Below are 23,390 nucleotides of genomic sequence, written 5' to 3' on the forward strand. Positions count from 1 at the left end.
GCTGACACAGTGAGATGGTTCCCTCTTCTGGCCAAAGCTGGAGGAGACTAAACTCTCATTTTACTTTCCAACTGCAATTGGGTTATACATAGTATTAAAAATAAAAACATGATTCTAATTTTACTTCACAACAAAGTTATCTAAACACAGTTAAAACATCATCTTAAATTACTGCAGAGAGGAGGTAATGTTGAGAAAACTCCTTAGTGAAGGTCACATAAGTGGCCTGCAGCACTTTGGATATAGACAACTTTACTCATAAGCAAATATTAGCATAATGTTTTTTTAAAATTAGTGGTCAATAAATGAGCATGCATGTCTTCAAAAGAAAGAAACTGTAAGAAACAGTTAAAGGCAACAAAGATCAGCTAACAGCATTTTTTGAAAAAGAGTCTTCCCATCCACAATTAGCTAATTTCTAACAACACTCCAATGCAAACACCTGATGCCAGCAGGTGAAAGGCACAGTGGTCTTCATAGGTAAACACAAGCAAAAATGAGCAGTTCTGTGCAGACAGTTTAAACAAATGTACTCTTTTATCAAATCTTCCATTACACTGACAGATAGTCTTTAAAAGTCTATGACAATGCATAGTAAGTAATGATAAAGTTCAAAAAACAAAAATCCTCACTTCTACATATTCCACTTGAGAACCAAACTATCCTGCTAACAGTACTTGTGCTTGTTCAATAGCACAGTAGCTTTTCTCCACAAGACAAACACAAAAATATTTTAATATGTTAACTTGTAATAGGAAGTCAGCAAATAGCAAGTTGAACTGAAAGCGCGACTCCTAGGGCAATCTGTAAAAAAATATCAAAATGAATAATGTAATTTTGGAATTGAATACGTAAGTGACTGCTTTTCTACAGTCAGAGGCTATTTTGAGCCTCATCAAAGAAAATATGATCAGTAAAATAAACAATGCAGAAATTAGAGGAGCTGCTCTAAGAACTAAAGATGTTTGCAACGGAGAAACTCATGAAGAATCATGGCAATAATTTAGAGGGTATTAAAGCCAAAGAGTTCGTTCAGAGCTCTATCAGTGACAGTTAATCACAGGAACTAAATTCACAAGCAAACCTGCAGACATCTAGCAAAACAGTGGCCAATACCAAAGAACCAACTGAAACTCTGCAACAAAACACCTTTTACACAACTCCAGTCAACTGAAAGAAGATGGAAGACACAGGAATTCCACAGGACCCTAAGTTTTATTCTGATTTTAAAGCTCTGACAAAGATTTAAAGATGACGCTGACAGCTATGTTTTTCTATTGAAACGCACACAGAATGAAGGATAGGTATGAAATGGATGCATTTGATGCTTCACTTTGTTATAAGCAGAGTCAGTTCAGCCATTTGCCTACTCTGAACACCATCTACTAGTCTCTATACACAATTTCTCCCATCTTCATCCTTCTTTCTGTATCCCTTTCCTTCCCCCCCACCCCTTCTAGCTCCCATTTATTGTAATACATTCTGACAAAAGCTAACATTCAGTTTTGGAGACAATGAGTTTTCCAACTGATGCTCTTCTGGGACTTTGCCCTCTCCTAGGAGATTTCCAGTTCCTCACATGCTAAAAATCCTATCAGCTCTAACTGCTACAATAAAAAACAAGAGAAACCTCACTGTGCAGCACACGTTACTCAAGCCTAAGCGTCACCTGGTTAAGGATGACATATTGGGGAAGAACTTCTTAAAACATTTATTCCAGTCTTTTGTGCTTTAGGACTCACACTCTTAGATTTCAATATTAACTCAGAGCATCAAAGTTCTTTGTGAAAGGATCCTCCTCTCCTCACTAACTTGACGTGGCCAAGTAAATCTGAATCACTTCAATACCTTTTGCTTTCCTCCACCAGCCTCACTCGTTATACTGAGTCTACAGGCTCTGATTCAAATCCTGCTTTTTTCATTCAGCATGAATCAGAGCAGGCCAATTAAATCTTAGTAGTAAAGCAGAAACAACAGTTAAAAGCAAACAGTATAAAATTTTGGCTCTACAGCAACCCACAAAGAAATTGAAAGTAAGAATACAGAATAACAAGAGGAAGATTTTGAACCAGGTGTTAGTCTGTGTGTTCACAGCTGGAAAAAATTAAGTCACTACTGAAATAGCTCCATAAAGAACTGTGATAAAAGGGAACAAGCCTTGCTTAGAATGAAGAGTTCCTTCAACAGAAGCAAGTTGTGCAGGGCCAAGGACAGGACTGAGTATCAACCTACGATTGTCCTTAGTATTCTAGCTGCTGGCACGTTGCCTGGCATGGCTTCATGCCGTGCCATAAGTGATGTCCCAGCCAAAACCCAGGCTTGGTTTGAGGGCAAATACAGGATAGCAGTTGTTCTCAATACACAGTACAGATGAAGGCAATCTGTTCCAGAATACAGGTAAGAAAGGGATGGGTTTACCTGTATGGACACAAACTATAGAATTTGCCTTTGAAATTTATATCAGAGACAAAAATGGGACTTAAAAAGCGCTTAATTTTTTGCTTCTCTTGCATTGAAATACAGTGAATTTCAGTATGCTATTTAACCTTTAAAAAGTTTTGTGAGATATACATTACTTATACAGCACAAAGATTTCCTTTTAATTCCACGCTCTTTCTCAATAGGACTTTTTGGAAGAAATCTATAAGTACAACGCTACTACTTGTATAAACCTGTCTTCTTTTTCATCACTTTGTATTGCATGAAAGAATGCCACAAAGTTCAGACAAAGCATGAGACAGCGCATCACAATGTTTTCAATGCTAACATTATACAACAATGAGCAATCCTGCACTGTGTCCAACAGAATAAAAAAAGAGTAATTAATAGAAAACTTCTGTCAACCTAGATGTTGTTATCATCAGATAGGATGCCTACTTTACAAAAACACTATCAGGTGCTTTATACTCTCCTGTATGTACACTGTTTGCTCTGAAAGTAAAGCCTCCTATTTATTTTCAGAGAAACTACAGTGGACGCAAAGAGCACAATAATACTATTTGATAGAGCAAATTCTCAGCTACAAAATTGTTTGTATTTAACATAGTCACCACCATTATTTCTGCATTTTCACCAAAAGTGAACAAGGGCCTGTATGTTATGCTAGTACAAATCTGCACCAACAGAGGTGACCCAGTGTTTCACAACAGCTATACTGCCATTCTGTCTAGGAAAATGTTGCCCACCCAGTCCAACTTTCATTATCCCAAAATGATGGAAGTTAGAAAATGCCAAATCTAGACTACAAAGTGGGCACAGTAGAACAGTCAGGATTAGCAACGTGCTTGTAACACAATGGAAAGCAGAACAGCAAGGTCCTAGGCTACAGCATGGATTTGCTCAAATGTAACTGCTGCAGGCACAGGAATAAAGGAAAAAATCTGCTTACCTTCAGAAGGCCTCAGGAAGGCAGGAATTTTCAGCAAGACCTCTCACCTCCACTGCCAGCTCTTACATGAGGTCTGGGAAGGGGTGGATCCTGGCTCCAGCTGTTCTAGTCACTCAGTGCATTGCTTGCACCTGAGCTTCCCTGAGTTGGCCCTGCCTTCCTACCCCAGGTACTTAATCACTGTTTCAGGCTGAGACTTAGCATTTCTGCTACAGTGCAGTGCGCTTCAAATCTGATACAGGGCCTGGTGTTGTTGTGTTGCAAGAGAAAGGTTGTCTTCTCTGGCCTGCTTCTGGAAGATTGAGCTTTTAGCTTAGTCAGCATCACGTTGCAACAGTCAGAATTAATGTTTGCCCAGGTTCCAGGAAACCCAGAAGAATCACGCCTTTCCCATCCCAAAAAACAGCGCATATCATTTCACCTGCTGAGGGCTGTGTCTTGAACTTTTCTTCAGTGGGGAATTCATATGTCACCACTCCATGTACTGCTGTATTGTTTTTGGCTCATAATGGTGACACCATGTCTCATCAGTAGTAATGATGCAATCTAGGAAACTGTCATCTTCAGCCTTGCGTTAGTTCAATAGGTCCTGACGAACTTGTGTGTGGTGTTCTACCTAATCCTGTGTGATCATTCATGGGACCCACCTGGTGCAAACTCTGTGATATTTCAATGTTGCCATCACTGTTTCCAATGCTTTCTAGCGGATATTCAGCTCTTTATACAGTTCCCTTTCACAATCTTCCACTTAATGAGGGTGAGCTGATTAAGACACCCTTCATTTCGTAGTGAGACAGCTGCGCACGGTCATACAAAACATAGCTGTCTTTCACTTGCTGTCACCAATGCTAAAATGCACCACCTACGGTGCTCACATCCACTTTTTAGTCTCCAAAAATGCTCAGCAACTGTTGATTAATGTCAATGTTGTTGTTGTTGTTTTTTTTTTCCACGTGGAGGAATTCAATTACACATCTTTGCATCACCCTCACTTCCATGTCCGGCATCATTCTGTCAGACTGCCTCCTTGCTGCCATCTGTCGCACAGCAAAAAATAATAAATAATGCAATGGAATATTGGTGTCATACCACCTCTACTATTATACCACCAATATCAATCTCTGATGTTGTGGGCTAACATAGAAAAATAGGAGGCATTACTTTCAGATCAGAACTTGTAGATTCTAGGATTTTATTGGTTCAGAAAAAAATACCAGCATATGTTATTGTTGACATTGTCATTCCCCAAACACAACACAATGTGTTATTACAGTTATTACCATAACTGTAATAAGAACAATAAATCCAAAGATTTCACAGTTGAGCAATCTGAATCTTGCACACACTATCCTTAAGCAACATATCCAATTTTTACAAGTAGCAGTCAGTTTTTAGAATGTGAGAAAAATAATGAAAATAATGAAAGAAATCAATGGACTGCTAGCCAAATGATTTGATCAACACAGAACACTGTGAACAAAAATTTCATATTTTTAACTTCTCATGTTGTTTGTTTTTGAGACAGACAACATAGGAATGCTCAAAACTGAGTCACGTGCATAGCAAATTTCCAGGAAAGTTAAAAACTTGGTATTTAGATCCACCACTGCAACCTAGTAAAGTGGCTTCCTAAGAAAAGTCTTTATCAATCAGTATTTATTCTGATATAAGTTACCAAGAATTCTGTTAAAGACCTATGACGTTACTTGTCACATGTGCTCCATACTTCAGATTTTAGAATCATGGAATGGGCTGGGTTGAAAAGGACCACAAAGATCATCCAGTTTCAACCCCCTGCTATGTGCAGGGTCGCCAACCAGCAGACCAGGCTGCCCAGAGCCACATCCAGCCTGGCCTTGAATGCCTCCGGGGATGGGGTATCCACAACCTCCTTGGGCAACCTGTTCCAGTGCTTCACCACCCTCTGTTTGAAAAACTTCCTCCTAATATCCAACCTAAATTTTTACAGTCTTCTAGAAAATAATAATAATAATAATAATAATAATAATATAAAAACAAAATAAAACCAGACCACATCTTCAGGGAAGAAAGAGAAAATCTACAGGTTTTAAGAGGTTTGCTTCTGACTTTTAGATGATAGCAGTTCACCTTTCTGTCAAGTTCTTGGACTGTTATGAGCTGTTATAATTCAGCTTCTCATTTCCAACATCAACATAAACTAGTGGAATCAAATTACAGTTTAATGGGTTTAGACAACACATAGGTAAATTAAATATTATGCATATTATCATATTGCCTTTCAGTTTTGTTTTTTAAATTTAATGTAAAAGAGAACAAAGTATTCTTAATTAGTAGCAACCATAGAGAAACGTCAAAAAGAAAAGCACACCTCAGATTTGAGTAAGATAAGATCAACTACCACACAACTTAGGATTTTTCTGTGCTAGCTGATTTGTTGTTTTTTTTTTTTATTACTTGTTGTTATTGTTTTTGTTTGTGAGATTTTTCTTCCAGCGAGGTCTAATGCAGCTCCATGTACCACCAACTTAGAATGTTGTAAACCCCAGGACTACTCAGAAGCATACACCAAAGCTTATGAAAGTGAAGAGGTAAACATAAGCAAAGTGAAAATCTGTCGATAGATAATCTACAGGCTCACAGATGGTTCAGTACAATTTGCTCAGCTTTAATTCCATGCCTTTTGATGGTGGCTTACTAAAGTCAACAATAAATGACAAATTCACCTTGAATGTCATTCAGTTTTGCACTCAGTTGGTATTCATGCCAGATGCACTCCTACATGGAAGGCAGATGTAATATTTAAGCTGTGATGGCGTTGCATGGTATTCCCTCACACAGTACTCAGTCGTGACTGACATGTATTTCTACAGACAGCTTCTCAGACAGGTCTGCATTTACAAGGGATGATGCCAAGCACTTTTCTTTTGTATTTCTGATGGTCTTCATGCTGAGAGGTGACTCTTGACGTTTTGGCATATTGATGTGAAGAACATGGATACATTTTCCTGCAGTTTTGCATAAGACATATGGGAACCGGAATGCACCTGTCACAAGTTGCCAGCCATAATATATCGCTTGTAAGAAAACATAACCTCTGGGAATATCCAAATGATATTAATATAGTATGGCTAAACAGACAGAGGCCATAGTCAGGCCTGGTGCATAAGGGTACAGCTGCCATTGACTTTGGATACTGTAACACTTTCTTACACCACAGTTGTACCTGGTCCCAAATGACTACCCCTATAAAATAAACTCCATGTTCGAGCTAATCGCAGCACTACAGTAAAGACAAAAAAAAGTTAAAAACTACATAACCTTCACTTCTTTCAGGGTTATTATGAAAGCATTTGAAGTAGAAGGAAACAGAAATCACCTTCAAACCATTGAAGGCTCTCTCCTGAATACCCTCACTCAGAACATATATGCTATTTCAGTGCCTAAGTGATGGTTCAAATAACCTACAATAGTTATTTACACACTGTAATTTTCACTAAACATAAATAAAAACCAAAATATTGTATTCAAAAACACAATTGGAAATAGAAGTAGTACATTCTCTGCAAAAAAAAAAAAAGATCTTCAATCAGAATTTGAATAGTGGCAACTGCTGGTAATATAGAAAGATATACAAACTTCCAATGCTCAAGCAAATATTTTTAATCAGAGTAGAACTGAGAGCAAAGAAAAAAAAAATCCCACATTAAAATTGTCTTTATCTCAACCCACAAGTTGTTCCTTCTGGTTCTCTCTCCCATCCCACTTGGAGAGAGCAAGCAATCAGCTGTGTGGTGCTCAGCTCTCTACCAGGGTTAAATCACAATACTGACCCAATAGCAAATCAAACCAAAAAGGAGAGGCTAGAAGCAATTTTCATCTACATTAGCCCTCAAATCACCATATCTAAAGCCTGTATAAAGGCTTGGGCAATCTAAATTATCAGTATGTTAATAAAGACAACTCTGAAGCTTCAGGATTCTCACATCTGCAGCACATTCCTAACAGCCAAGTCACATAACCTCTTCAATAGGAAACACTTCACAGTAGTTTGTTTCCATTCATATTATTTACCATTTGCGCTGAAACAGCAGGCAGGCAGTGTTTTAGTTTCTGCACAAAATCACAGTGAAAACAAGTTTTATAGCCCCTGAAAGCTGACAAACCTCAGCCTCACAATAGTCAACATCCTTACGAATCTGTGATATTAGACCTCATCTTGCAATACCAACTTTGTGCAATCACCAGACAGCTGTGGGGAAAGCTACTGCCTAAATAAACAACTGATAACCTACTACTCAAAATGAGAGGTCTCTTAGATATCCCAGGACCATGCTGACATTTGTTATCATCGGAATCAATCTGTCACGTTCCTGAGAACAGAAGTTAAATTAAAAAAATATGAAAACTAAAAAGTAAAGAAATTACTTGTATATCACAAAACTTATCTACCACTCATAGCTGGCTTCAGATGACTCAACAACTAAAAATCATGTGAAGTAGTTTCTATTTTGAACTCATATCTTAAGATGCCTAAGATGAATTATGGAAGAGCACAAAACAGAACATGCAGTTCTTAAAATGAGTATCAAACTCACAATAGATTAAATTTTCTTTAAAGAAAAACGTGCAACCAATACGTTCAGACCTCCTTGAGATATGGTGCTGCACAGAAAAACATGGAGAAGAGGAACGCTGGTTTTAGTTTACCTTTTAAGGGATGGCTTTGTGAGGGTTTTGAGTCTTTTTCAATTGATATCCAAAGAATACTAACAGAAATTTCATCCTCCCCCATTTTTGTCATCTTTTATGATGATCTATGGTACTGCCTAGGTGATTATACTTCACCATCTGGTTAACCTTATCAGCAAGACACTAGAAACAAATCCTGTGCAGTACAATTTTATCTACACTTCAGTTATTCTGATCACAGGCAGTTACCCAAAACTATGAAAAATTGTTATGGAGTCTTGAAATGTGCTACCTAAACCACTTGTGACTGACTTCAACTATCAGTTCCTACACTTTTCAAGAAAAAAATATCCACCAAAGCTCCACTCATCATGATGGCTCTGGTGAATGAGAATACGCTGTTAGATCTTAAACAAATTGATAATACTGACTGGTACCAAGGTACTGGGAAAGCAGAATTCAGAGAACACCAATGCAGGGCAAAGATTGTCAGAAGCAAAAGAAGTTCCAAATATTCCAGTCTTGGTAACTTATCTGAGGTCTGGGAAAAACATCCAGCAATGAAATGTTGTACTTAAATCTTCAGAGCAAAATGCACATGTTAGCTAACCTACACAGTAAGTGTTATTTTCAAGTCTCACACAGTGATTTCTTAATAAGAAAGCTACTTTATTAGAATGATATATTTATGGGTCTTCTAATACTTTAGTGAAAGTGAACTACTTTTCACAAAGAGGAAATCCTCCTATGTAATCATTGCCCTGATGTCTGCAAAGACAGAAGCTTTTACAAAGTAAGGGCAAACTCCTAACTGGAGTTAGTAACAGAGTACCTCTCCAAGAGTGATCTAGAAAATTTGTTCAGTCTTCCAGCTTTCTCAGGCAGAAGTATTACAGTCTCACTGTCTATTATAGGGCTGCTTTGTACCTCTTAGCATCAGAAATAAATGAAGAAACTAAGAAGGAAGAACATACAGAAGTATGTTACAACTACCTTAAAACCATCTTTCAATATTCAGCAGGTAGTATTCCAAGTAGACAGACCATCTTAACTTTCTGATGCAGCACTTTAAAAAAAAAAAAAAATTAAATTAAAATTGGTCATAGGTTTAGTTCCACTCAGTACCATGTACCATGCCAGTACTATGTCATACAACAAAGAGGTTTGAACTGTAAACAAATGCAAGCTGTTCTACGTCCAGATGACATTTCTATGAGTTATGCAGAACTGATTTGGGTTTCTTCCATAGCCTTTATGCACCACTAAAGTGATAAGCAAGACAGATGAGTAAGCCACAAGGAGGTAGGGAGAAATTCCCACAGGAAGGCAGTGTAGAGACAACAAAAGCTGCCTTATACTCTAGCCTGACCCTAATACAGAGCATGGTTAAATATGTGGGAACCTTACATCTCAGTCCTACAGAAAATATATACTTTACTGCATCACACTGGCTAAGACTGCTATGAATTATAGAAGCATACAGAAACTATGCAAAAATATGGAGAATAGCACTAAGTAATCTGTCCTACTGGGTCACCTTTTACAGCAGGACTCCAAAGACGTTGACAGCCCACAATATTTGTAAGCAAGTAAGCCCTTGTCTTGAAAGGAATTGTTTTTAAAACAGTCAAATTCCTCTGTATTTACTTCTACTTAGATGAGAGGCCAATAACAGAATGCATGTTTACTCCTCATATAAAGATTTTAGAAATCAACCATAATCCTGCTACAGTTTATGCCTCGCCAACCTCAAAAATGACCTTAAAGGATCACCACGTTCTGCTAACACTAAACTTGGTCTGCATACTGAAGGAGTTCCATCGCTCTTAACCACTGCTACAGTGCCTCTCTTCCTCATACCTACAGAATGCCAAGAGCTTTGAAATACATTACTATGCAAATATCTTGGGTGCCTTTACTACACATTTATATTGCAGGGTAATCAATAAATTATTATTTCAATATTTATTGGAATCCCAGAATAAGAAAGAAGACAGATTACACAAATCCATCTTAGTTGATTAATGGGCACTCCAGCAAAAGGCATACACTGATGGAGTGGGTCAGTATGCAGACTATATTACTGAATATTTCAGCTCGGTTGTAAATATAGTATCTGTTTCTCTTAGGGACTGTCACACTGAGTGCAGTATAAAAGGCAATAAATTTCAACAGATTAATTAACTCTTTGGTTACTGGGGCTGTGTGTCACCTATCCTGGCACCTAATAAAAAATCCTTTAATGCCAAGACATAAAGAAGGGCCTCTTTGGAAATGAGTTATTAACAGCATTTTGTGAATAGATGGAGAAATTGTAGCCCAGCCATTTAAGTGTCATAAAGTGCAGCAAAGGCTGCTGGAGGCCTCTGAGGGACGCCAGGCAATACCATAACAATCAAATCTGAGATGGAAGAGGGATTGAGCTGTCCACTCAGAATTTTTATATTGTCAAAGAGCAGCGAGGAAATAATGTGATCAAGAAGTGAATTAACCTTGTGTGTGAAAGAAAGGGGATGATCTGATGGAAAAGGCAGTAAAGTAAAAATCACTCCATAATGCCTACATTGCAGACTGGTCATGAGGGGCCCCTAATGTTTGCAGGCTGTCAGGGAACAGATCCAGCCTTCTAACTACTGTAAACCCCTTACCTGCATTAGTCTGTAATTGGAATACATTTATTCACACTTTTTAAGTTCCTCGGGTCTTGGTGCTGGATAAAGAAAAAACAAAATTTCTACAAATGTTCTCTTTTTCTATCCTTGTGATAGAACATGGACAGTCTTCTGGAGCAATTAATCAGAAAGGAATGGAAGACTTACGCACCAAGTTACATTTATACTTATGTCTATATGCAACCATGCTGTTCAGTCTGGTTTCTTGGCATCAACTCCCTCTGAAGCCAAGCTGGTATTTCCAGCCATAGAAGCTGATACTGTTCCATAAGGAAATGATGTGATAATCTGTACCAAGCCTAACGCAGTTACTTTGATCCACACATCTTTAACATACTAGCCAACCTAGAGTCAGTGAAAGTCATGCAGCACACTTCTGTCAGCTAGGAGTATGGGTTTTGTTTTTTTTTTTCTTTTTTTCTGTACATAAGATAAATATTTTTCTAAGAGAACTTCTTATGTCAGTGATGGGCAGAGTTTACAAGTGGATTACGTCCAGTGGGCACAAGCCTCTTCCATATAAATCCCTCTCAATCAGATGTTATATCAGCGAGGCCCAGTATAAAGCAAAATCATGCATGCTCAAGACACAGTGACCCACAAAGATGCAGAGAAATTATACACAGGCTGTGCTCACAACTAATGTTTTGCCTTCTTAGCAGTATTTTCTATTATCAAATAAGGCTGCTTTCCTCCTAAAAATATATTCACTACTGTGATCAGAGCACAACATGTAACACTGCAGTGAGACCTAAGGAACATCTAAACAATTGGTTGTAGCATCACTAAAGGAATTGAAAACAAATTAAGCATCCTTTAAAGAAGGCTTTCATTTTATAAATTATGCTGATGACCAGAGATAACCAGAATTATAAATAAGTTCAATAAAGATTTAAAAATGTACTATAACTGTCCAAATATTCTTACTTCAGGGAGGAGAATTTAATTACCACCTATGTCATCGTATTTTAGTCCATCTAGCAATAAAAATCAGAGAAATGATTTTTATTGCTAGAATGAGAAATGCAACCACACAAGGTCCCCATATTGTTGCCAACAGATTTTTCTTTGAAAAAAGACCATGCTTCCTAGCCAGCCATTTCTCTCAGAAGAAGAGCACAGGACTTCTGGTACAATCATCCTTCTTAACAGCCACGTTTAGCCACCGTCATGGGCACAGCATTTGTTCTTTGCTTACAAACCTCCTCAGTTCAGCTTCTAGTACTTCTGACTCTCAGAAGCAGAACGGTTTTCATTTAACAAGGAAGGTTTACTAAGAACTACTCTTAGATCTTATTTTTCAGAGCCTAAGGTACATACTATTGCAGATCTTGTAGCGCAGCCTTTTTTCCAAAGAAGTGACACTAAGAAAAAAGCACAACTGACATTTCTGTCAATAACACTTCTTAGACATGCTTTTGTGAAACAGCATGTTTATACTTGTGCAGGGGGACTTACTAAGAAAAGTAGGATGGATTTAAAATTAAACAATTACATGAAGAGGATGTGAATCTATTCTTATCACACTTTGTTCAGCAGACCAACCACACAAGCAGCTGGATGAGTTTGGAAGCCATTGGATGTGCATATTCTAAGAGATTACATTGCAATATAACTGCTGAGTAACCCTTTGCTGTTCCTTCAGGATTGTCTGCACACTCCTAAACATTCATGATAACAGTAAAGCAAAATACCTTGAGACACTCTGCATTATATCTTCAGTTTATAACTTTCAGTTACTACCAGAAAACAGACAAAAGATACCACTAGGATTATCTTTTCAGGGCATGGAAAAATGCAATTTAATCTTCTTTGTTTTTTTGTTCAACCAGCCAAACATCCAAACCAACTAAACAAGCAATACTAGAGATGACATTCAAATCTACAGTTAGTTCAGTCATTTCCCAAGCCTCAAGAACAAATAAACTGCCCAAGAAAACACAAAATCCAACCACACAGCACTCTGTAGTTGTAAAAAGCACTTTCACCTTAGAGAGAAAAAAAAGTATTTGCAACAAAACAATTGAAAGAAAAGTCCTTCTGCATGTCTGAAGAGCATCAGTGAGTGCCAAGCAAGGATGAAGTACACCAAAATTCAATCTTGCAGAATTCCAGGCACAGATTGCCAAGCACTGTGTGCAGCAGGGATAGAGAAATCATTTGTCCTGCTTTCAGCATTCCAGGTCAGCATCAGGTGAAAAGATCTCGTCATCTTACTAACCTCACAGTGATAATCCAATTGCTTGAAATGAAAAATAGTTTTGCCAAAGAATATTAAATTCGGGAAGTATTTGCTGAGTCTAATGACATTTGAGCACATGGCCACAAAAAGAGTTAAGTCCAAATATCAGTTTTTCAGACTCTTTTTGGTTTGGTGAAAAACAGGCACTTTGCTCCTCAACATTGCAAAAATTGGTATCTATATGAAAAGCTTGTTTAGTAACTTTGTTGCATTTCTTTTCCCATAAAACATATTACTGAATCCAAAGGTTTTATCTCCTATTTGCAAAACAGGCGCTTCAATCCATAATCTATTACCAGGAAAAATTATTTACCTCCCCATATTTTTGTTATTCACATTCATGACTTTAGCAGCTTTCCTAATACTGTTTAACTCTTGAATTTCATCCAACTAAAACCAAGTTATTTAAACATTTCCATTAACCTAAAGATTACTAAAAGATTTTCACAAAGCAGAAGCGTAAATATATAAATAAGTAGAAATTGATAAATGTACAGATACTGCAAATTTTTGAGGAAAGAAAGACAAAATGTCTGTCTTCAACCAAAAAAAAACAAAAAAAGAAAGAATTTGGCCTACTTTTTAAGTAACACAACTTCATGTCAAACTCCTCACAAATCTGAAACATTCTGGGACAACAGTCATTGGCTGTGAAAGGAATTAATGAGCTCTAACAGTACAGGTACTGCTGCCCACTGTGTTATAAACATTTTGATCACATTTTCAGTTTTCTCACCTACAAACAGGAGTTAGAATAAAGCCAGCATGCTGTTGAAGATTACCTGCAAAGAGTTCACACCATTATCAGAAATTACTAAACACTGTAGTTTGAAGTACAGTAGGTAAATGGCTGGACTAAGAGACAACATTTCTATGCAGATGCTTTCAAGGAAACAAGCAAATAGAAGAGTTTTCATTCTTTAAGAGTGGAAAACGTTGTAAGTGGGTAGCTGGAGTCATAAAACATCGCTATTCATTGCTTACTAAGGTCATGCCTACCACCACGCTCCATCAATTTAATTCTACTCACTTCGGTTTTGCAGTAACGGAATTTAAACATCTACATTGAGCACACCAGCATGTAAAGCACTGATCAGCAAGAGACTGAAGAAACCTATGGAAAAATACTAAGAAGACATTTGCTTCAATCTGAAATGAAGTATTAGTTAGTTGGTTTTGGAACAGTCACAAATAGATCACCAGATATATCAGTTAAAAGCATTGATACTGGTTAATGAGGCCTGAAAAAACTGTTCTGGTGAATGAACTACCAGAGTTCCTGATACAGAGGCTCAAAAACTTGCAAAACAGGGTAATACCAGTCTTACCAGCCAAGAGTTTTGCCACAGGCAAGACCACAGAAAGAACAGTTCTTCATCTTAAAGAATCTATTTTTTTTTTCTCTTTACTGTAATTTTCTCTCCTGTTTCTCTCCCATAGTAAATAAAAAATAAAAAATTAAAAATAAATAAATAGATGGATGGATAGATAAATAAAAGATTATCTTCACAATCAAACACAATAGGTACATGGGAACTAAAGGCTGCTAGTTTCTAACTAAACTAAAATTGTTCAGTGCTACCTTTATTACTTTACAGTGAATCCTGCTGGTTCTTTCTTGGGAAAGGATTTTCTGCCACCAGCTTTTGTGCCGGAAGTAATTCTCACATTTCTCATATACCATTAATATTGCCAGTGCTCCAGGAATCACTACACAATATAATTAATGGAGCCCAACCTAGCCATGTCGAGATGTGATTTGGGTCTATAAAGAACATGCTGAATGCCTTACCAGAATTGGTTAAATTACCCAAAATAATAATGCTACACAGGTTCATAAAAAGAAGTAAAAAAAAAAAAAAAAAAGCAAAAGAAAACCCTTTCAGTATAATCAAGCCATTGGAATACAACTGTAATACAACTAAGAATAATGAGCATGTAATAATATTACTTATTTGTAAATATTAGTTTAAACTGCTTAGCAAAGGAAAAAAACCTTGCAAGATGGACCATGGTGGGGGATGGGGAAAGACTTCAGATTATTGGCCTAAGTTCAGCAGCAGAGTTAGCAATTTATGGACTTGATTATACCTTCAAAATGAACAATAACCCAGTAACTACTGCAGTAGAAAGGTACTAAATTTTTATGATATGGGGTAATCAGGTTGGCTACCAAAGACGTAGTAGACATGCTGCAAAGAAGAAACAATTCACATTAAAATAGCCGAGTGACAAATTCGCTCCTTGAAAAGGGTATTTTTCTTTAGATGATGTCTTTAGCAGACTGTAGGCTGTTTCTTTAAATGAATGCATGACGCACTTAATTTTCAGGCACACTCTGTTAGAGAAACAGGCACTACACTGTACATCATGTTTAGTGACAAATAGAGCTGTCATACCTGGATTCGTATTGACATTTACATCAGACTCTTAAGCTGTATAGATTTGACGTATAGGAAAAAGTCAGATCTCAAATATAAATGATGCTTACATATTCATAATCAAAATGTTCTTGATTGTTTACTCGGTAAAGCCAAATCAGTGTATTTTTTTGCATCTTTACTATGGTAGTGAATAGCCTGACATTTCAGCACGTTTGGAAACAGTATGCTACTTTATTGAAAATTAAGAGGCAAAATTGGTGGTGATTTTTCAAAAAAAAAAAAGTATTTCTTTTTGTTGAAGGTTGAAAAGAATTGTATTCTTTGCTTCATGGTGTAATGGGTACTCACAGACTGTGGAATTAGCAATTTGATCCAAAATCAGTAAACTTTATCTTTCTATTTAGTGCATGAGTTGCTAATAAAAATGAAATAAAAAAGGAACAAACTATGGTGTCTCAATAAGCTCAAAAGAATGTAGTAATACTTATTTTTTAACTGCTTAATGCCTACAGGAGTTGTCTATCAAGTGCTTAAAAAAAAGACTCAAATGCAATCATTAAGAAAAAAATTCAGTCCTTAAATAATATCCAAATTCTATGATTTAACTGTGATTTTCCAACTTGTTGTTGCCTTCTAGAACTTGAGTTTTCATAATGTTCTGTACTGTTATCATCCAAAAAAAAAAAAAAAAAAAAAGTGAATGCATAAGCACTCACTTGCAATTCACTCACATTGAGTTGAGCACAATGTTGGGCACCATCTCTGTGTACTTTGATGTTGAATGCATCCATATGATTTTCAATAAAGACAGTAAAGCTACATAAGGCAACTCTTGGGACACTGAAGGTTAACTTTCTAGATATCAATTTATCTTTGTCAGCTGCATTAATTATGCTGCAAAAAACATTTTTCTGTTCAAGCATTTTAGACAGATTCACGACACATCACAGCTTACCCTACTTCAGTCAACACACTATGCTTAAGAAGAAGAGAAAGCTTACCCATATAATTACTCCTAATAAAACAAAATCAACATAACGCCATTAACGTTGGTGAAGATCAACCTTCAGAGAGACAACAATGCTCTTTTCCGCAGGGTATATGAACACATTTTATCCTTCCAGTTATTTAACAAAACATATGGGAAGGCTGATTTCTGTTTGATTTGTTTTTAAATCACATATACCCAAATTAAGTGTTATAATGTCTGTTGACACATCGAAGAATCTAGCCACGCTCGTTATCTGGATAGTTCTTAAAGCAATAAAAGTCCCAGCATAATCCACCACCCGGGGGCTCAGATATATGCAAGTCAAAACTAGATTTTGAGCAGCACTCCATGGGATCTAAGTTCAGGTTTACTGAGTTGAAGTGAGAAAATACAAACTAAAGTGAAACTGCTGAAATGGCGATACTAATTCAAGAGCTTAAGTGAGAAATATCCACACAAAAATATATAAAATCCTGACCAAAAAAAAAATCACAAACGAAACAAAACAAAACAAGAACAAAAAAATGAAGAATCAGATAAGACACTCAAAAGATAAAGAATTATTCTGTTTTTGGGAGAACAATGAAGGCCAACACTTCCACATCTTCTGGAAAGTCTCATCAGATGCATACAGAAGTTGTCAGATTAGTGCTTCACCTCAGAGCACTCAAGCTCTGTCTGCTTGAACAACCTAGATGCTTCAGTAATTAGGAAGTTTATACACGACTAGGAGACTTCCTTACTGATGGGAAAACAAAGAGACATGCAACTATACACAATTTCCACACTTGTTTCTCTGGCGCACTAAAAATCTGCTTCTTCTTGGTACATTCGGGTTGTTAAGCACTGAACAGGCTCCCCTGGGAGGTGGTTGAGTCACCATCCCTGGATGTGTTTAAAAACCGTTTGGATGTGGTGCTCAGGGACAGGATTTAGCAGAGGGTTGTTAGAGTTAGGGTGGTATGGTTAGGTTGTGGTTGGACTTGATCTTTAAGGTCTTTTTCAACCTGAGCAATTCTTTGATTCTATGATTCAGAAATATCAGAAGGACGTATTGTCATAAATGCAGAAAGAAGTCAAATGTTTTGCTACAAAAGGACAACATTATGGAAATAAGATGCTTAGAGGCCTTTCTGAAATGTATCACTCTTCATATTTTGAAATATCTACCTAATAAACATTTTCTCTTTCTATTAGTGTTACGTTTAAGTTTGTGAAATGTGTGCTTTGATTTTGCTTCTCTGTTGATTGTTTAAATATCAAAACTTCTCTTTCCAGCCATTTACAGATTTCTTAAGGCAGCAATTACAAGAAATACTACTGGTGATTTTTTGCAATGCATGTGGCTTTACCTACACAGAAAACAAAGGCAGCTAAAGGGAAAGAGATGGCTCTTCAGGAGTTCAAAGTAATCAGTAGCTGCACAGTATTCACATGTATGTCTGAAGGCAGCACTCTGTTGCCTTACAAGAGTATCACCAACTGCCTTGACCAGACCATTAGGCCTAGAAATCAGAGGTTCTGCTTACTATAATGGAAAGTTGGCCATGGCAATAAATGTGCACTGACAATACAATACTGAAATTCATCAACTCACTCTGCCTGCTGTCTCTCTACATAATAACACTGACATCACTAAATAAACAAACAAACAAATAATAGTGCTGATGCAGCATTTGGAGATTAAGTGTAACATTGCCAAAGGAAATTAACATACTTTCCTTAAAAAATAAAAATAAAAAAGTAAAAAATTGTTTTAAAAATTGCTGAGCTGCTGCCCCTCTTCCTCCATCCCTCTTTTGTACAGCTCTGAAACTTAACTCATATTTCTAGAAGTGCTTTCAACATTTGCATTGTCTTCAAGTCATTTTAATATAATAGATAAGTCCTTGAATTCTGATGTCTCAAGGACAACAACTTATCAAAGCAACACCCCTGCTAAAAAAACCCTGATTATTTATCACAGCAAGTCTTCAGTAATAAATACAGTCTATTTGTTATATCAGCAAGAGTTCTTTGACCCAAGTTATTAACAAATATTATTAACTAATCTAGGAGAAATCACTGAAATGTAAAAATTAAATCCTCTTTTAAGACAAATTAAAATGTAGTAATGAACAAACTCCAGAAGAGTTTTACTTGTTTATTTTGACATAAAATACTTTGACACTCACTTAGAAGTATCATTCTCCAGCCAAGCCTGTCTAAACCTATTCTCTCCCAAAAACCAGCAGCCAAAACATAAAGCATACCTCCCGTTCTCCTTTCTGAGACGCCAATCTTTCCTTTCCAGTACCACCAAACACCAACACAACACTGTTTATTTTGCCTTTTATGAACACACCTTACTTGCTAAAAATTTAACTTCCAAGTTCATGTATGTCACAACACTGTATTATGTTTTCACTTATTCATTTCATGACATTCCATCCCAGATATGCAAGTTAAGAACCTATTTAAAATCCCTACAGCAGCTTCTTACCTGGACATTAGAGTCCTCTAAATATAAATGACTTCAAAGCTAGACAGACAAAAAAATGAGAGAGGCAGTATCTACTAGTGGCCATCAAACAACCCAGCCACAACTCCAGGTAAGCTACTAGAACAAGCTAAGGAGCAACATAAGGACGAAGACTTCCTAATGGATCCCCAGTTTCCATGCTCCTCCCTAGGCTCCATCAGATTGAGTGACTGAATGGATCTTGGAACCATGGAGTATTTTTTTGTTAGGTTGCTTCTCAATAGACATCTCTCAATTTTTCATCATGGCACATATCACAAATCTTAAGAATGCATAAAAAGCCATATCTTTACATAGCAAATTTCCAGAACATTACATTTCCAGAAAAATATTCATCAGAAGCAGGACCTGATGTCAAGCTTTGCACGGTCATGACACATCCTGCCATTTACAGCAGGCGTGTTATTCACACTCTGCGTGAGGCCTGGCCAAGCCTGTCCTGCAGCTGCCCCCTACCCCGTGCCATTATGGTGGTAGTTCTGCTTTTGTCATCGATTTTTGGCAGCACCTACACGTGTGAACAACTGTTTTCAAGGATGAAGTACAAGAATAGTAAAATTTCATCAAAAATCTCCGACAAATACCTTGAGAGCTCACTAAGAACTGCAACCACTGACACTGAACCAGTCTGATGCATTTGTTTCACAAAAACAAGGTAAAACATCCCACTATTTTTATTGTTTTGTTGCTCTCCTTTTTTAACTAAAAATATGAAAAAAATGTTTTGTTGCTTATAATCATTAATTATATTACATAATCCACGAGCCTGCTCCAAAAGTAATGCCTTCTATTTTATTATGTTGGCCCATATGATCAGAGGCAGATGTTGCTGGTAAGGCAGTAGAGACTGAATCTTCCCACCAATATTCTGTTACATTTTCTTGCTGTGGGGCAGATGGCAGCAGAGGGCCAGTCTGACAAAATGGCATCTGACATGAAAATGTGTATCAAGCAAAGGTGTGTCATTGAATTACCCATGTGGAAAAAATGGCACCCGGTGACATATCTTGATGCTTGCTGAACACTGATGGAAACCCACCGTGGATGCCAGCACAGTCAGGATAGGTGATGCATTTCAGCAGTGGAGACAGCAACAGTGGTCACCTCTGATGGTGCAGGCCTTCACAAGCATGGCATACAAGCTCTTGTTCATCGTTGGCAAAAATGCCTACCTAACAGTGGATTATGTTGAAAAATAGCGTAGCTGAAGATTTGCTCTATGAAATAGTGTCACTGTGCTCTTTGTAACTGCTGCAGTTTCCACTGAAATACGTAGGAGGCCTTGCTTTTGGAGCAACCTACAGAAACACAGCCCATGACAACTGCTCTTCACTCAGTGCAGCCCAGGCAAGCCCAAAGGTTGAACAGCCCCTCACGAAGCCATGTCCCTGAGCATCACACTGACACGTCCTTCAAACACCTCCAGGGAGCAGCAGCATGCGCTGGTACTCGCATGCTGTGGAGTGTCACTAGTGTAACACCTTTATGACGTCCTCAGGTCATAAAGCACAACACAGTTTGAAGATATTCTGGTTTAAACACAATTTTTCTAACACCCGCCAGTTACAAGTATAAAATTCCTCATGAACTTCATTCCCAACAAGGGAGAGAATGCATGTGTGCACACCCACTTTCTCTAAAAAACAAGACTCTCTGCTTGCATTTCCAAGCACCAGAGATAAGATAGGAACATTAGGTTGTATCTGGAGAGTTAGCAACACTTGATAGATGATCTGTCTGCTCATATGTTACAAGTTTTAAGTGCAATTTAAAAATTTAAAAATCAGTATTACAGTCTTTTGTTATGTCAGAGGAAAAACCTTAACTTTATAATTCGAAATACCTTCCCCTTAAATATGAAGTGATGTATCACGCACTTCAAACAGAGTATTCTATAATCATAAAGCTTTTGGTTACTGTTAAAACTGCAGCTCAGTTTTCTGAGGCAGTAAAATGCAGTACTACAAGACATACATTAGAAAAGCTTTTAAAAATCAGGCTAGAAAAAATCATTTCAGCTGGCATTAAAGTACAGCAAGTGATAGGAGAGGATTCAGAAAACACATATAAGGGTAGATAACTGCAGGACAAGGGGAAATGGTTTGAAGTTGAGGGAGGGAAGATTTAGGTTGGATTTTAGAGGGAAGTTCTTTACTAAGAGAGTGGTGAGGTGCTGGAACAGGCTGCCCTGAGAGGTTGTGGATGATCCTCCCATCCCTGGAGGTGTTCAGGGCCAGATTGGATGGGGCCTGGGCAGCCTGGTCTGGTATTAAATGTGGAGGTTGGTAGCCCTGCATGTGGCAGGGGGGTTGGAGATTCATGATTCTTGAGGTCCCTTCCAACCCTGGCCATTCTGTGATTCTGTAAATAACAGATATTACATAAAAGAAAATGTCCTTGCTTAATCAAATTAATATTGTGACATCTAACTCACTGTTTCCAGCTTCAATAGGCACTTATTCCCAATTTTAAAAATATTCCTAACAAATAATCCTATCAAGTCTTTCTTCTGCATGTACCTTTATTTACTTTGTTCTTGTTCCACAGCAGCTTGCTCCAAGAATAGCAGCAGTAAAAAGCAGTGCAAAACTGGCAGGAAAATCCTACAGTGAAACATACAGTAATTATCAGTGAAAGCATTACAGTCATCAACAGGAGAAGAAAGGTACTGCTCTTCCCCTCTTCCTAGTGCTACAAAGAGAAACCTTCTCACTTCTGTTCATGACTTGAGTTTCTAGGCTAAACTAACTCCCTTAGATTCAGTGGATGACATGTTATGATGGGCAAAATGCCCTTCTATCTAATCAATACTTGCTTCTGCATAATACTTAGTTGCCTTACGTGCAGCCCTAAAGCACAATCCATACTAAAAATAGTTTGCCTTGCAAGTAATTTTTGGTAAAGACGGTAAATTATACTGGTTTTAGCTGCCTAACTCATCACATACTGCATCCTCATTTGCATATGTCATGTTTCAGTCAACACAATAGGTTCTAAAAATACTTACACAAAGCAGAAAATACACAGTTCTGAGAGGATGGGCACATGGGTACTATGTTACAGCCGAGAAATTAGGAATACTCATATTCAAGGATCCATAAAATAATCCAGGCCACAAAGACAATGCCATAAAGTTGGCGTTTCTAAGTTGGATTGTAGTGAACACAACTTTTTGCCAATAGAACTACAAACATCAGCATTATTGCTTGTGCATCTTCACTAATGCATTCCAGATGAAAGACAAAGGATTAAGTTTGTGCACAGAGTAAACTTCCTCTTGAGTTAGTGAAGAATGAGAAGTTCAAATAGGCAGCATGACAACTTTGAGATCTTTAATATTTGCACTGCCTCTGCTTGTGATGTACAATATTTATTTCCTGGATAAACAGAGAAGTTAAGTCCCCAGAGTCTGAATTCAGTTCCTTTCATAAGCCCTAACTTCATTTTTAAAAGTGATAAAAGAAAAAGTAATTTGCTTTCCAGTTTTACCAGTAATCCATACATGTTCATACTGCAGATTGCAGAAACATCTGCGAGATCAATAATAAGCATCCCACTCATGCTTCATTTTTCTGCTTTATTTAAAGAGAACATTCTCCAGCATTCACTCTACTCCACACTTTCTGCAGTTTGAATAATGGAATATAGATAACAGATATAGAAAAATGCATTGCAAATGAAAAAATCTATGTCCTTTACACACAGACGGGAGACCTTCTGAGACAAAATCAAGCAGACTAATTTACATATTTCTGAATAAAATAGTATACCTATAACAACAAGACTTCAAATACTCAAATGTGAGGGAACATCAGAACTACATTTGTCACTGTGCCTCTCCTCAGCACTCCTCCTTGTCAATGGCCCCAAGCCCTTCATTCCCATTACAGGTTACTTAGCCAGCCTCAATTAGTGGCATGATTTGAACTTTCCTCCTACCTGCTGGCTTCCACTGAGATATCCAGGTTCTCCAGGACTCGGTTTAAATCTTGCCACCCATGTATTTTAACTTGCTGCCAAGCATCACAAAGGTGAGAGCTTTGCTGTTATTGCTCTATCTACTTCCCACCTGGGGAAAAAAAAAAAAAAAAAATCATAGAAAAGTAATCACTCTGCTAACATCCATAATAATAGTAATAAAGTTTATTACAGATGACATGTTTAGAAAACTTACTTAAAGGAAGCTAAAAAAACGTGCAAGCTTATATTTATTTACTTCTTTCACGGAGACAACAAAAGCGCCATAATTTGGCAAGTGGGAAATAATCCAGATTAAAACAAAAAACAAAAAACAAAAAGCTGTGGTTTTGCAAGCATTTTGCAGAGTATCTCCATTTTACAATGCCATGTGATTAATAAGTTTATGTATCAAGGACTAATCCGGAAGTAATGCCTCCCTTTTTGTTTTCTTGGCCCATGACATCAGAGGTGAATGTTGGTGGTATGGCAGTAGAGACTGAACCTTCCTACCAGTATTCCATTCCATGTTGTTGCTGTGTGACAGATGGCAGCAGAGGGGCA

This window comes from Meleagris gallopavo, chromosome 3, assembly GCF_905368555.1.
Source record: "Meleagris gallopavo chromosome 3, MGAL_WU_HG_1.1, whole genome shotgun sequence".
NCBI lineage: Eukaryota > Metazoa > Chordata > Aves > Galliformes > Phasianidae > Meleagris > Meleagris gallopavo.